Source organism: Solanum stenotomum, chromosome 10 (assembly GCF_019186545.1).
Source record: "Solanum stenotomum isolate F172 chromosome 10, ASM1918654v1, whole genome shotgun sequence".
NCBI classification, from domain to species: Eukaryota; Viridiplantae; Streptophyta; class Magnoliopsida; order Solanales; family Solanaceae; genus Solanum; species Solanum stenotomum.
This window is the reverse complement of record NC_064291.1, coordinates 15,976,459-15,991,236: the sequence shown is the minus strand read 5'-3', so window position 1 is coordinate 15,991,236 and position 14,778 is coordinate 15,976,459.

Below are 14,778 nucleotides of genomic sequence, written 5' to 3'. Positions count from 1 at the left end.
GACACTAAAATAACAAGAAGGGCAAGACCTCTTGTCCATCAAATTCCTTAACTCCTTGCAGCGCATAAGCAATCAAACTCCATGGCTACCTCGACCACTCTCCAAAAAGAAGCCTCAAATGAGGTTTTTTGATAAGTTACTGCACCGATATGATGACTCAAACCTCTTGTTGACCCAAAACCTACAAAAATTGCAATAAACTAACTTTCACCCAAAACAAATACCAAACTTCCCTCGAAACCTTTGAAAAATCAACCAAGACGTCTCCAAGGCCTAATATCATCCCCCAGGTCTGATGGGATCGTCAAAAATTCAATCAACGCGTTTTAATTCCAAATGTTGACCAAGGTCAACTCCTGCCCTAATTTCACTTAAACTTCCAACTCAAGGGCTCAAATCCACATAATAACTCAAAAACTGAAAACGACAACATACCTAGACCAAATTTTACATTCTAGAGCTGATGGAACTAATGGAATTCCATTTGGAGACTCATAGCACCAATTGTTACCAAAAATAACTTTTGACAACTTTAACTCTCTGAAACTCTAAAACTTTAAAAAATCACAACTTTTCAATGAAATTTCAAAAATGACTTCATAAATTGATCAAACATGACTTGGGGCAACTATCGGAAGGGGTAAAATGGAAATTTTCTGAAAATTCCTAAAAATGACCTTCAAGATCATTGCCGCTCATGGCCTCTAGCCATGGTAGCACTTGTTCTCAACATATGTTAGAGAGTCGAACAAGTAATCTTAGTAACCAATGGAATCAAGTACGCACAATAAGAAAGAAAAATGGACTTTACTAGACTCATCTGGTACTTGTGAGACTTATGAACTTAATGCTCTGATACCAACCTTTCATTACCCGAAATCAGGAAAGTTATGACACCTAGCTCAACTGCACAAAAAGGGGAGCCAACCCAAATAACTCAACCCAAACACAAAACATAAATATAAGAAAGGTAACAGTTTAAGTCAACAAGTAACTCATTTTATGAAATATTTAAAGAAATGTGGAAAACTCATACAAAACCATCCCCAAAACATAAAGATACATATACATGCCTCTGTGAATTTAGGTACAGCTCAATGAGTTTTAAAATCATCCAAAGGAGGGAAACCAACATAAAGTAAGAGGATATAAGACATCCAGGAATTATGCATATCAACCAAGCAGTTATATTAGAATCTTGAGAGAATTTATCTTACCACCACTACCGATCACGGCTCAAAGGTAATTGGCTTCTAAGTTGCATAAAAAGGTATAGAAATAAATAAATGTGAGTATGAATCGACATGTACTCAACAAAATTATCAACTGACCCTTATCCAAAGCGATGGCGAGGATCAACCCTAAACTACCCTAACATGTTCAAACTCGAATATCAAAACATCTATATAAGACTTAGACTAGCAGCTACGATTGCTTTTCATGACTGCAACTGAGTGCTCAGTGCTCACGATCGAAACCTACCAACCCAAATGATCATCACGAATGTGACAAACCCCTCACGAGCGTAAATTCCCAAACATAATCAAACCCGACCTAGCTAGATTTTTTATCAGATGTGCATTTTACTCTCTCCATTCACTTTTACTTGTTATATTTGGACTTTACACCGCCATTAATAATATACTTATTGACATGACTATTTTACCACATTACCCCTATTAATATTGTTTAGTATTAAGTCTTGGAAAATTATTTGGGAAGTAAGCTATTAATGCTAAGGGTAGAACATTTAAAAATAATTATCTTTTCCTAATATGTGAAAAGTGACAAGTAAAATAAAAATAAATTTTAGAAAGTACACAAGTAAAACTGAACAGGAGAATGTTAAACTAACCTTATTAATAATGCTATGAAAATCTAAATTTGTCTAGTACTCTACTATTTTATGTGGTTATTCAATATTATGGGTAGTATAAAAAAACTATCTTGAATAGTGAAAATGAACAAGTAAAATGAAACATTTATTTTTAGTATAGGGAATACTCCCTCCGTTTATCTTTACTTGTCCATTATACTAAATATAGTTGTCAAAATTTACTTATTTAGTTTGAAAAATCAAGAGATAATTTATCATTTTTGTCACGCCCTGAGCCTACACCCTGGGCGGGACTGGCACTCGAGAACCATTGCTGGCCCCAAGCAAACCCTTTGCCTAGCTAAACGCTCAGCGAAAGACTTTAAGCATTAATAAGATAAATCAAATGCAAATTTACTCAAATGTCTCAAATACACTCAGAATATTTGAGAAACAAACATTCAACTAGCCAAAGTGGCAACCCAAGTCTTAACATAAACAACTTAAAATGGAAAGACTAATGAACTATAACTATCCGTCTACGAAACCTCTAAAAATATGAGGGATGTTGGGACAAGATCCTAGATCATCCTAACAACTGAAAATGCTAAATATATGAAAAAGGGATCCTCCGAAAAGCAAGGATGCTGACCAAAAGAATATGATTGCTCGACTTGATCAACGAAATGCTGGATGTTGATCATGGTTACCTGTATCAGCATCATAAAATGATGCAGGCCAAATGGCGTCAACACATTAAATGTACGAGCATGTGAGGGGAAAACTAAAAATGACATAAGCTTGAACTGAAATTTGAAAGAAACACTTACCTCAGCTTTACTCAACTTATGGATACTCAACTCAATGCAGAAATAAAAAATAGTAAAGATGTAGTTTCTATAAATCATTTAAAGCAATAGATAACATCTGAAAATATTGCAAAATACAATAATATCTTAGTTGTAAATAAGAATACAAAAATAAACTTTGTTTGGGAGATTCTCTAACCGACAACTATCACTATGGGCTATTTGATGATACAACGTCTCACCCACGCTGCTAGAAATGTCATGTAACTTGTCGGGATATAGAACGCCTCAACTAGGTGGATCCATTATTCTCTGCTAAAAAGTATAAAGGAATCATCTAAAAAAATTGACCCTTTCTACCCACGTTGGCTACATGATTTATGGAGACTTGAGTTATTATGAACTCGTCCCCATGTCGGTGCTCAATACTACTCCAAAAATACTCAGCTCATATGTTTAAGAACATAAATCTTTCTATGTGATTTGAGGTTATTACTCAAAAACTTATCTCTTAAACGAGATGAAACTCAAAATTAGTCATGAAAACTCATTTGGAAATCAGGGTTTCCTCTCATCTTAAATGTGAAAACATTTACTCTTTGGAAATACTTAGTTCCCATATATCATTTTAAAGAAATGAACTTGTATTTACTCTTTCTCAAACTCAATTCTTAAGTCTTTAAAACAAGTTTAAAATGATTTTCAAAGACTTTTGAAAGACTATAAGCACTCTCTTGACTTGACTCTTAGCTGTATCTTGAATTTGAATTACGGAGAATGGTCTAAAATACCCCTCAAGTATTTGAATTGGTACAAAGTTACCCTCCATGCATCTATCGGCCCTAAAATAACTCTAATGTCCACCTTTCGGGTCAAAAATACCCTCGATGTTAGTCCTTTGACTCATATTTGCCCTTATTTTGAATAGCTCCGTTAAAGTAAAATTATTAAATATTTATTTAGTGTATTGCTTAATCTAATTGGTCCAAGTTTAAACCCTTCTCAAATGAATAATAATAATGATATTTTAAAAATTCTATTTTTCTATAAACCACTTATGATTCATATTTTAACCCGATACACTTGAAAATAATATCGAAAAAATAATTAATTTCGTGATATCTTCCTATTGGCCTATTTTAAATCGACCCCAATTTATTCTAATGTAAGTCAACTCATAAATGGGGATCCAACTAAAATCCATACTTACCTCGATTGATTCTCCATCTAAAAAATTTATTATTTTCATTAATATAAAATTTTCTCTCAATTATCAATTGTCTTGTTCATTTTCTCTTTTATTCCTTTTTGTAATCTCTTTTTTTAATTAGGATATCTGGGACTCAAACTTGAAATGAACTCACATATTTATATTCTTTTAATTAGTATTATTGTCATGATGGGATGAGGGTGGGGAAAAGAGACATGTTATTTTTATTCTTTTATTTTTAATTTTGGGAACACACAAAAGAAAAATGTAATATTTGTACATATTTGCTTAATTAAGTCATCTTTTATTGAACTAATTATTTCTATAGGAATGCATCGTTATTTTCGTCCATTTTTTCTCTTGTTTGTCATAAAAAAAAATTAATGGTAGACAAGATCCAAATAGGAAAAAAAGGAAAGAGATAGGAAGTGAAGGGCCGGGGAGGGAGGAGTGTAGAGAGTAGATGCCTAACCTTTTTATAATTTTAAATTTACTATGAAATTCGAAATCAAGTCAATCATGTGAGCTTATATATTAAGTAATTTGAAATTATTTTAACAGAAAAGAGCCTAAATTGCCCTTAAACTATGAGGTTTGGTATAGTATTACCCTCCATCCACCTAAAGAGTGATTTGTTAGACATAAGGGTATTTTTTAGCCAAAAGGTGAACTTCAGGGGCATTTTAAGGCCGATAGGTTGATGGAGGGTAATTTTGTACAAATTCAAATACTTGAGGGGCATTTTAGGCCCTTCTCCATTTGAATTATGGATTCAAGGGTTATGATCTCATTTATGGATGATCTCCATATGTTTAAAGGTACCTTAGAGTATAGAAAACAACTAGAAAACATAGGTACAATTCGAGGAAACTCAAACAGAAAGAAGTGGGAAAGGGTAGAGGACCTGGCAACCCTGGTGTACAGAGTGGCACAGGCGCCCCATGGGGTAAACTATAGAACACTTCCTCTGGCGCATGGAGTGTCGCGGTGCGCCAGACCCCTGCCCAGAAAACCCAGAAATTTTCTTGTTCGTGTTTCGACCCTAAAGCGTCTAGATTTGAGTGGTTTCTTTCCCAAACAGTTAGATTCGAATACCCAACCAAAGTATACAAGAATCTACTAAAAAAACCTCAAATTACATCAAATCATCTCAAGAACACCTCCAAAACCCATCAATCAAGAATCAAACGAAGCTTCAACAAAATTCATCAGGAATTCATATACTCTACTGACAAGAACGTAAATACGCTGAATTTAATCATGATTGGCACGTGGGTGAACGAACCCAATGCCATGTGATCTCACATACCTCTTAGGGACTAACCCTTGGCGAAATCCGCAAGAAAAATCTCAAGAATGCGATGAACCTTGGCTTTTCTCCTCTTTTCTTCTCTATTCTCTTCTCTCAAGCCCTAGCGTAATTTTGTAATTATGTAAACTGAACCAAATCAATTTAGACCCAAATTAAATTACTAAAAATGAATTATACTAATTGTTTCGGGAAAATACCAAAATATCCATTCTTAAATCCGGGTGACTTTCCTTAATTGGACAACCCAACTTCAAACGGGCATATCTCTCTCATACGAGCTCAAAAATTAGCAAACTCAGTGGCGCTGGAAAGATATTTCAAAGACCTTTCATTTGATATCTTGTGTCACACTAACTCATCTTATACTGAGAGTTATGGTCTTTTGAAGTTGACTCAAAACTCATACTTAAGATAACTTGTCAAATTTTAGATTTTCATTATTTCCAAAAATGTTTCTTTCTAATTATTGCTCTTTCAAATAGCAGGGTGTTACAATATCTCCCCGTTGGAAGTATTCGTCCTCGAATGAGATTATTCTAAGTTGGCTAAGGGTGTAACATCTAACATTCAGCTCAAAAAGCAAGCAAAATATAAATACAACATGCCAAGTTAAAACAAATGCCAAGAAAAGGATTAGTACCTTAATTTGGAATTTCTCTAGACCCAAAGTGATGTGGGTATCTCTTCTTCATATCGTCCTACAAACTAATTTCTCCAAAGAACCTTGATTGATGCTACTTCCTTGGTTCTTAACTTGTGAAACTGGCAATCCAAAATCTGAGCAGGAATCTCATCATAAGATAAGCCATCCTTAATACTAATATCTTCAGTGAGTATTATAAGGGAAGGATCGCCCATCCAATTCTACAACATGGAAATGTGAAAAACCGGATGAACCACATCTAACTCTTGGGGTTGGTCTAACTGATAAACTACGTTACCGATCCTCTTGGAGATCCTGTAAGGATCAATATATCGGGGACTAAGCTTTCCCTTCTCACCAAATCTCATAACACCCTTCATGGGTGAAACCCTCAAGTATATCCAATCATTTACTTCAAATTCTAAGTCTCTTCTCCTAACATCAGTATAGGATTTTTGACGACTCTGTACTATTTTCACCCTCTCTTGAATAACCTTCACTTTCCCTATAGCTTGATGAGCTAAGTCTGGTCCTATCAATCCAGCTTCACCAACTTCAAACCATCCAATAGGAGATCTGCATCGTCTGCCACAAAGAGCCTCATACGGAGCCATTTGGATTGTAGAGTGGTAACTATTGTTATAGTCAAACTCAATGACATGTAGGGTATCATCCCAATTCTCCTTGAAATCAATCACACAAGCCCTCAACATATCTTGAAAAGTCTAAATGGTGCGCTCTGCTGGACCATCACTCTGAGGATGAAAAACAGTACTCAAGTTCACCTTTGAACCCAAACCTTTCTGGAATGCTTCCTAAATTGTGCAGTAAATTATGCACCTCTATCTGAAATAATAGACACCGAAACTTTATAAAGTCTGATTACCTCTTGAAATATAACTTTGCATAATATTCTGCTGAATGGGTAGTATTTACCGGTAAGAAATGGGCTGATTTAATCATTCAATCTACAATCACCAAAATCGAATCATGTTGTTTGCGAGACTGTGGTAAACCTGTGATGAAGTCCATATTGATCATCTATCACTTCCATTCCAAAAGATCTATATTCTGAGCCATACCAACAGGCCTCTGGTGCTCTACCTTAACTTGTTGGCAATTTGAACACTTAACAACAAACTTTGCAATGCCCTTCTTCATACTACTCCACCAATAAACATCTCTCAAATCACGATACATCATTGTGGAACCCGGATGGATAGAACATCTAGAGCTATGAGCTTCCTCCATGATCCTCTCTTGGAGTTAATCCACCTTTGGTATACACAATCTACCTTGATACCTCAATACACCATCCCCCCCCCTTGTCCAAAAGCCATAAATTATTGCTTATGAACATTTGCCTTCAATTCAAGCAAAACAGTATCTTGCTCTCGTTTCTCTTTACTCCGGACACTAATGATGATTCAACCCCATTCATCACCACTATTCCTCCTTCATCCATTAAACGAACTCCTAATCGGGAAAGTCTGTGCACATATTTAGCTAAATCTTTCTTATCTTCCTCAAAATGGGAAGACAATCTCCTCAAGGCATCAACAACAACGTTAGCCTTACCTAGGTAATATAGGATACTTATGTCATAATCCTTTAGTAACTCTAACCACCTTCTCTTTCTGAGGTTAAGCTCTTTCTGACTAAACACATGTTAAAGGCTCTTATGATCAGTGAACACATCTACATGAACACCATAAAGATAATGACGTCATATTATCAAAGCAAATACTACCGTAGGGAACTCTAGATCATGGGTTGGGTAATTATTCTCCTGATCTTAAGCAATATGGTGGCATAAGCGATAACTATACCATTTTGCATTAACACACAACCCAAACCAACTCTAGACGCATCACAATATACCACAAAACCTTGGGTACCCTCTAGTAAGGTTAACAATGTGGCAGTAGTCAATCGTTTTTTCAATTACTGAAAGTTTTCTTCACAAACTTTAGATCATTGAAACTTAACTATCTTCTGAGTCAACCTTGTCAAAGGATATGAAATAGATGAGGACCCATCGATGAATGTTCTATAATAGCCAGCCAATCCCACGAAACTCCTAATATCAGTTGGAGTTGTGGGTCTAGGCCAATTCTGTACTGCCTCTATTTTCTTAGTGTTAACTCGAATTCCATCATCGGACACAATGCGACCTAAGAATACCATAAACTCAATCCAGACCTCACACTTAGAGAACTTAGCATACAACTCTCTATCCTTTAGAGTTTGGAGAACTACTCTGAGATGACTTGCATGATTCTCCTCATTCTCGAATAGATTAGAATGTCATTAATGAATACGATAACAAACATATCTAAATAAGGCTTGAATACTCTATTCATTAGGTCCATGAACGTTGCATGAGCATTAGTCAAACCAAACAACATAACTAGGAACTCATAATAACCATAAGGGGTCTTGAAAACTGTCTTAGGGATATCACTTTCTCTTACTCTTAACAGATGATAGCCTGATCTGAGGTCTATCTTAGAAAAACAAGTGGAACCCTGAAGTTGATCGAAAAAATCATCAATTCTCGGAAGTGGATATTTATTCTTGATAGTAACCTTGTTCAACTGATGGTAATCTATGCACATTATAAGAGAACCATTCTTTCTCAAAAATAAAACCAGAGCGCCCCAAGGTGAGACACTTGGTCGAATAAAACCTTTCTCAATAAGATTTTTCAACTGCTCTTTTAACTCTTTCAACTTTGTTGGTGCCATCCTATATGGCAGAATAGAGATAGGACGAGTATCAGGAAGAATATCTATACTGAAGTCTATTTCTCTCCCAGGAGGGACACCAGGAAGATTATCTAGAAATACTTCTGGAAACTCACTCATAACTGGAACTGACTGAATAGGTGGTGTCTCAACACTAGAGTCATTAACTTGGACTAAGTGATAGACACAACCCTTGGAAACTAACTTTCTCGCTATAAGGTACGAAATAAAACGACACTTAGGCACTACTGAACTACTCCTCCACTCAATAACTGGCACATTAGGAAACTGGAACTTAACAACTCGAGTTCTACAATCGACTGAGGCATAACAAGAAAGAAGTCATTCCATACCTAGAATGACATCGAAATATACCATATCTAACTCAACTAAGTCAGCCATGGTGTTCTTGTGATTGATGGAAATAGTACAATCATGATAAACTCTCTCAGCTAGAATAGACTCACCAATAGGTGTAGAAACACTGAAGGGCTCAAGAACTTGCTCAGGAAGATTATCAAAATTCATGGCAATATAAGGAGTCACAAAAGATTGACTCGCTCCTGTATCTAGCAAAGCATAAACATCAAAAGTAAAGACTTTGATCATACTAGTGAAAGCATTTGGAGAGTTATCTTGCTCTTAGCGACTAGTGATAGCATAAAGGCGGTTTGCTCCTCCGCCTGTCCTTGAAGTAGCTCCTCTAGGTGCAGCTCTGTCTAGTGGAGAAACTGAAGAAAATTAGGCTCTATTGCCCCTATATCCAGTGCCCTGCCTATTCTTAGGACACTCTTTCATGAAGTGACCCTCTTGACCACACTTGAAACAACCAGTGGTTCCTACCACACTTAGCACATGTAGGAGCCCAATTACCTCCATGTGCCACACTACCTTGAGACTGTGCAGGTCTAGCTCTGAAATTCTACGGACTCTGATTATTGAACTCACCTCTATTCCTTGGTACAGGTGCACTAGCAGATGATGGAGCAGGTCCCTTTTTCTTAGGTTGAAAAGATGACCGGTTGGCATAACTTTTCTATTGTCTAGACTCTTTCCCTGATGTCTTAGCCTTATTGTTTCTAAACTACTCTCTATCCTTCAACTTATCCTCCTCGACCTGCTGCACATGGATCATCAGCCTTGCTATGCCCATATCACCTATTAGCATAGCTATCTTACCTTCCTTACTTGACAGACAAGACAATCGAGAAACAAACAGACTCATCCTACTTTTCATATCAGCAACCATCTGAGGAGCATAATGGGAATGTTGGGTGCACTTACGGCTGTACTCGTGCACGCTCATCGATTCATGTTTATGAGTAAGGAATTCTTGTACCTTTGCTTCTCTCAGTTCTCGAGGAAAGAAACGCCCCAAGAAGGCCTCCTCAAACAAAGCCCAACTCACAAGTGGTGCACCCTCAGCTCCATTCTTTTTCCATTGATCAAACCAGATTATAATGATACCCTTCAATTGGTATGCAGTTACTTCCACTCTCTCAACATCAGCAACATGCATAAATTCAAAATCCTTCTGAAGCTCTTCAACAATTTTTTTCCGGATCCTCAGTGACACTTGAGCTAGTATAGCTTAGAGGATTTATCCTAAGGAACTCCCAGATTCTAGACGTGTAACACCCAGAAAATTAATAGGTGAAACTAGCGCCTAACGTTTTGTAACACCCCAGATTCGAGAAATGAACAAAATTCCAAATTTTTAGAAGGTGCAGGTGCTACCAACGGAAGCCAACTACGAACCGTCAATCGACTGACAGCCTGTCAATCAGCTCCGTCGATGGGCCAGTCAACTTTTAGTCTTCAGTCACGAATGACGGTCAACCAGTATGGATCATCAGTCGACTAACGGCCCGTTAGTTAGCTTCATCGAGTGGCCAGTCAACTTTTAGTCTTCAGTTGCGAACGACGGTCGGCCAGTATGAACCGTCAGTCGACTCACGTCCCATCAGTCAGCACCGTCGATGAGCCAGTCAACTTTCAATACTCAGTCGCAAAGGACGGTCGACCAGTACGAACCGTTAGTCAACTCATGTCCCGTCAGTCAGCTCCGTCAGTGACTCCGACAACTTTTAAGTCAAGGTCTTTTGGTCTTTTCGTTGTTCATCTGGCTCCTAAACTACATCATTTAGACCCTAAATTATGAGGTTTTAGTCAGTTTAAGCCAAGAAACATACCTAGAACTTACCTTAGTAAAAAGCATTAATCAAAACTTAGAAAATTAGATGCATAAGAAGAAAATGAGGTGACCAACCCTAGTTCAAGAACACAAAAATTTTCCTCCAGTTCCAGCCCTGAAATCGAAGGATTTCTCCATGGAATTTGTCACTAGGTATGTGGGATTTCACTAGTGGGTTCCTTTAACCAATTAGGTCCCTAGATTTCAGTTAGATTCTTGAACTTCAACAGATTATCATGAATTAGTTATTTACATGTTCCAAATCAGATTATTATGTTATTACTCAATTTATTGCATGAATTTTAGAACCCCTAGCTAAGTATTTCTTTAGTTCTTGAATTACATAAGCTACGTTAGATATTTCAGTTATTCAGTTATACATGACTCAGTTAGGAATGCATCATTATTAGATAAATTGTTGCATTCTCAGTTTGCATGTTCAGTTTTGAGCTATCCAGTATTACAGAAACTCAATCATAATGTGTCAAATACTTAATAATTGGGAGTAGCATAATATCAAGTTGGACTAGGGTCAGTCACCCATATAGTCCCAGAACTACGACCCACGTAGGTGTTAGTCCCCTCTGTGGGTAGCTTTTAGTGATCACCCCAGTCATGCCTCCTATACCTATGGCAGAGTATATTGGGTCCTCTCGATGGGGAGTATACATCAGGCTCCACATTTAACTTATGTGGTTTTATTGTCGGTTATTAGTAGATCCCACAGTTTAGTCAGATTCCATTTCATTGACCATATTTCAGTACAGTCAGTATTCAGTCTTAGCATGTTAAACATTGGTCATTGCATTCAGTTAGCTCAGCATCTGTATCATGTTCATATTATTGCTTTATTGGTCTATTTAGTTATGATGTTCTTTCAACTTTACTCTATCCTACATACTCATTACCTTTCAAGTACTGATGCATACTCTGCGCTACATCTTCTTGTGATGTAGGTTCCCGATCTCCAGTTCAATAACAACAGTGGTGACTCCTCACTCTTCGAGGACAACAGTCACGTTATCTTTTCATTATTTCAGTCTTTTAGTTTCAGTTTTGCTAGACTTAGCTGGGGCATGTCCTAGCACTTCTAGTCAGTTAGAGACTATTTTCAGACATAGTTAGATTCAACTTAGTAGTTGAGTTTGATGTTCTTTTGTATTAAACTCTTAGATCTGATATTCAGTTTTAGTATATGGGTATTCTCCATTTTTTCAGATTTACTTATTATTGGCTTCCGCAATAATTTTATTTCTCAGTTTATCTTTAGTATGCTCATGATTATACCAGCAGGGTTAGCTTGGGGTCACTTGTAATCCTAGGTCCCGTGTCCATGTCTTGGGGGTAGCTTGGGGCATGACAAACTTGGTATCAGAGCACTAGGTTTAAGAGTCCTAGGATGTCTGAAAAGACGCACTAAGTAGAGTCATTTTTATGGGTGTAAAGTGCACCACATCTAATGAGAGGGAAGCTACAAAGTGTTTTAGGAAAACTCTTCATTTTCTTATTACTCTTATCGTGCGTAAGGTATGATCTAATTCCATTTTAACTTGACGTTCTACATTTCAGTGATCATGCCTCCTCGTAGAGCTAACGCAAGGAATGTGAATACTAGGAATGCAAACGCAGCTCCTCCAGCCCCAGATAAAGAAGTTTCGAATGCAGAATTCCGGAACGCCATTCATATGTTGGCTCAAAGCATTGCCAACCAGAGCAATCAGCAGATCCAGCTCCGAAAAACACTAATGTTGCCTCTGCTGCAGCCAGAGAGCGAGACTTTGTTAGAAAGAATCCACCAGAGTTCTTAGGATAACAGGTTGGAGAAGATCCCCAGAACTTTATTCATGAGGTCAAGAAGGTCTTTGAACTGATGCAGGTAACTGGGAGTGATCGGGTAGAGTTAGCATCTTACCAACGTAAAGATGTAGCTCATATTTGGTATACTCAGTGGAAGGAGAATAGGGGTACAGATGCAGCTTCTGTCACTTGGGATTGCTTTAGTGAGACCTTCCTCGACAGGTCTTTCCCAAGATAGCTAAGGGAGGCGAAAGTTCATAAATTTATGTACTTGAGGCAAGGTAACATGACTGTCCAAGAGTTTGGGCTCAAGTTTACCCAACTCTCCAGGGATGCTCCTCACATGGTTGTTGATCTAGGTCTCAGATGAATAAGTTTCTATATGAAGTGTAAGACTTGGTGAAAACAGAGTGTAGAAATGCCATGTCACTTGAAAATATAAACATCTCTAGGCTCATAACTCATGCTCAGCAGGTTGAGGGTAATAAGCTTAGAGAACAGGTTAAGGAGAACAAGAAGGCTAGGACCGAAAACTATGACTTCTTTTAGCAGAAATTGGGTGTTGGGAATCACTCACAGGGTCAACAAAAATTTTCAATTTCAGCACCTTCATCAGCTAGTGTTCCATCATCCAAGTTTAGACAAGATCAGAAAGGTAAGGCATCAGGCTCTAAGTCTCAAGGATATATTTCAGGAACCCAACTTGCCCTAAGTGTGGTAAGAACTATCCGGGCGAGTGCCTTGCAGGAAAGAAAGGATGCTTTGGGTGTGATCAATTTGGTCACATGTTGAGGGATTGACCTTCTAAATAGGGTCAAAGAGGTAATGCACCAACAGTTCACCCGACTCAGCAGGGTAACTCTTCTAGTACAGGTGGCGGCCAATGCCAAAATAGGCTCTATGCTCTTCAGGCTCGCCAGGATCAGGAATATTCTCTTGATGTAGTCACTGGTATGCTACGAGTCTTTGATCTCGATGTTTATGCTTTGTTAGATCCAAGGGTCACTTCTTATATAGCAGTTAAGTTTGATGTTGGTCCAGACACTCTCTCAGAACCTTTCTCAGTCTCTACTCCAGTAGGTGACCCAGTTATAGCTAGATGGGTATACAAAAATTGCCCTGTTACAGTCTCTCAGAAAGTCACCTCATCAGATCTTGTAGAGTTAGAAATGGTAGACTGCAATGTCATTCTAGGCATCGATTGGTTACATTCATTTTATGCCTCAGTCGATTGTAGAACTAGGATTGTTCGTTTTTAGTTACTAGACGAACCAATCTTCGAATGGAAGGGTAGTAGCTTAGCGCTTATGGGTCGATTCATTTCTTACCTTAAGGCCAGAAAGATGATCTCTAAGGGTTATCTCTATCATCTAGTTCGACTTATGGATTCAAGCTCTAAAACCCTAACTCTTGAGTCAATTCCTGTGGTTAATGAGTTTCTAGAAGATCTTCCCGGAGTTCCTCCCGATAGGGAAATCAACTTTGGAATTGATCTCCCTCCAGATACCCAGCCTATCTCTATTCCTCCTTATATAATGGCTCTAGCTGAGCTTAAGGAATTGAAGGAGCAGTTGAAACACCTTTTACATAAGGGCTTCATCAGACCTAGTAGTTCACCATGGGGTGCACCAGTATTGTTCATAAAGAAGAAAGATGGTTCTCTCAGAATGTGCATTGACTATAGGAAGTTGAATAAGGTCACAATCAAGAATAAGTATCCCATCCCCAGGATTGATGACTTGTTTGACCAACTTTAGGGTGCTAGTCATTTCTCAAAGATAGACCTCAGATCGGGTTATCATCATCTTAAAGCCAGAGATAGTGACATTCCGAAGATAGCCTTCAGAACTTGGTATGGTCATTATGAATTCATAGGTATGTCATTTGGACTAACCAATGCTCCTGCAGCTTTCATAGACATGATGAAAAGAGTGTTCAAGCAGTATTTGGACTTGTTTGTTATCGTCTTTATTTATGATATCCTCATTTACTCTAGGAATGAGTAAGAACATGCGAGTCATTTGAGGGTTGTCCTGCAAACTCTAAAAGATCGCCAGTTATTCGCAAAATTTAACAAGTGCGAGTTTTGGTTACAATCAGTTGCTTCTCTTAGGCATATAATATCCAGCAAAGGGATCCGAGTGGATTCCCAGAAATAGAAGCAGTGAAATAATGGGCTAGACCTACCTCTCCTGCAGATATCAGAAGTTTCTTGGGTCTAGCGGGTTAGTACAAAAGGTTCGTGGAAGG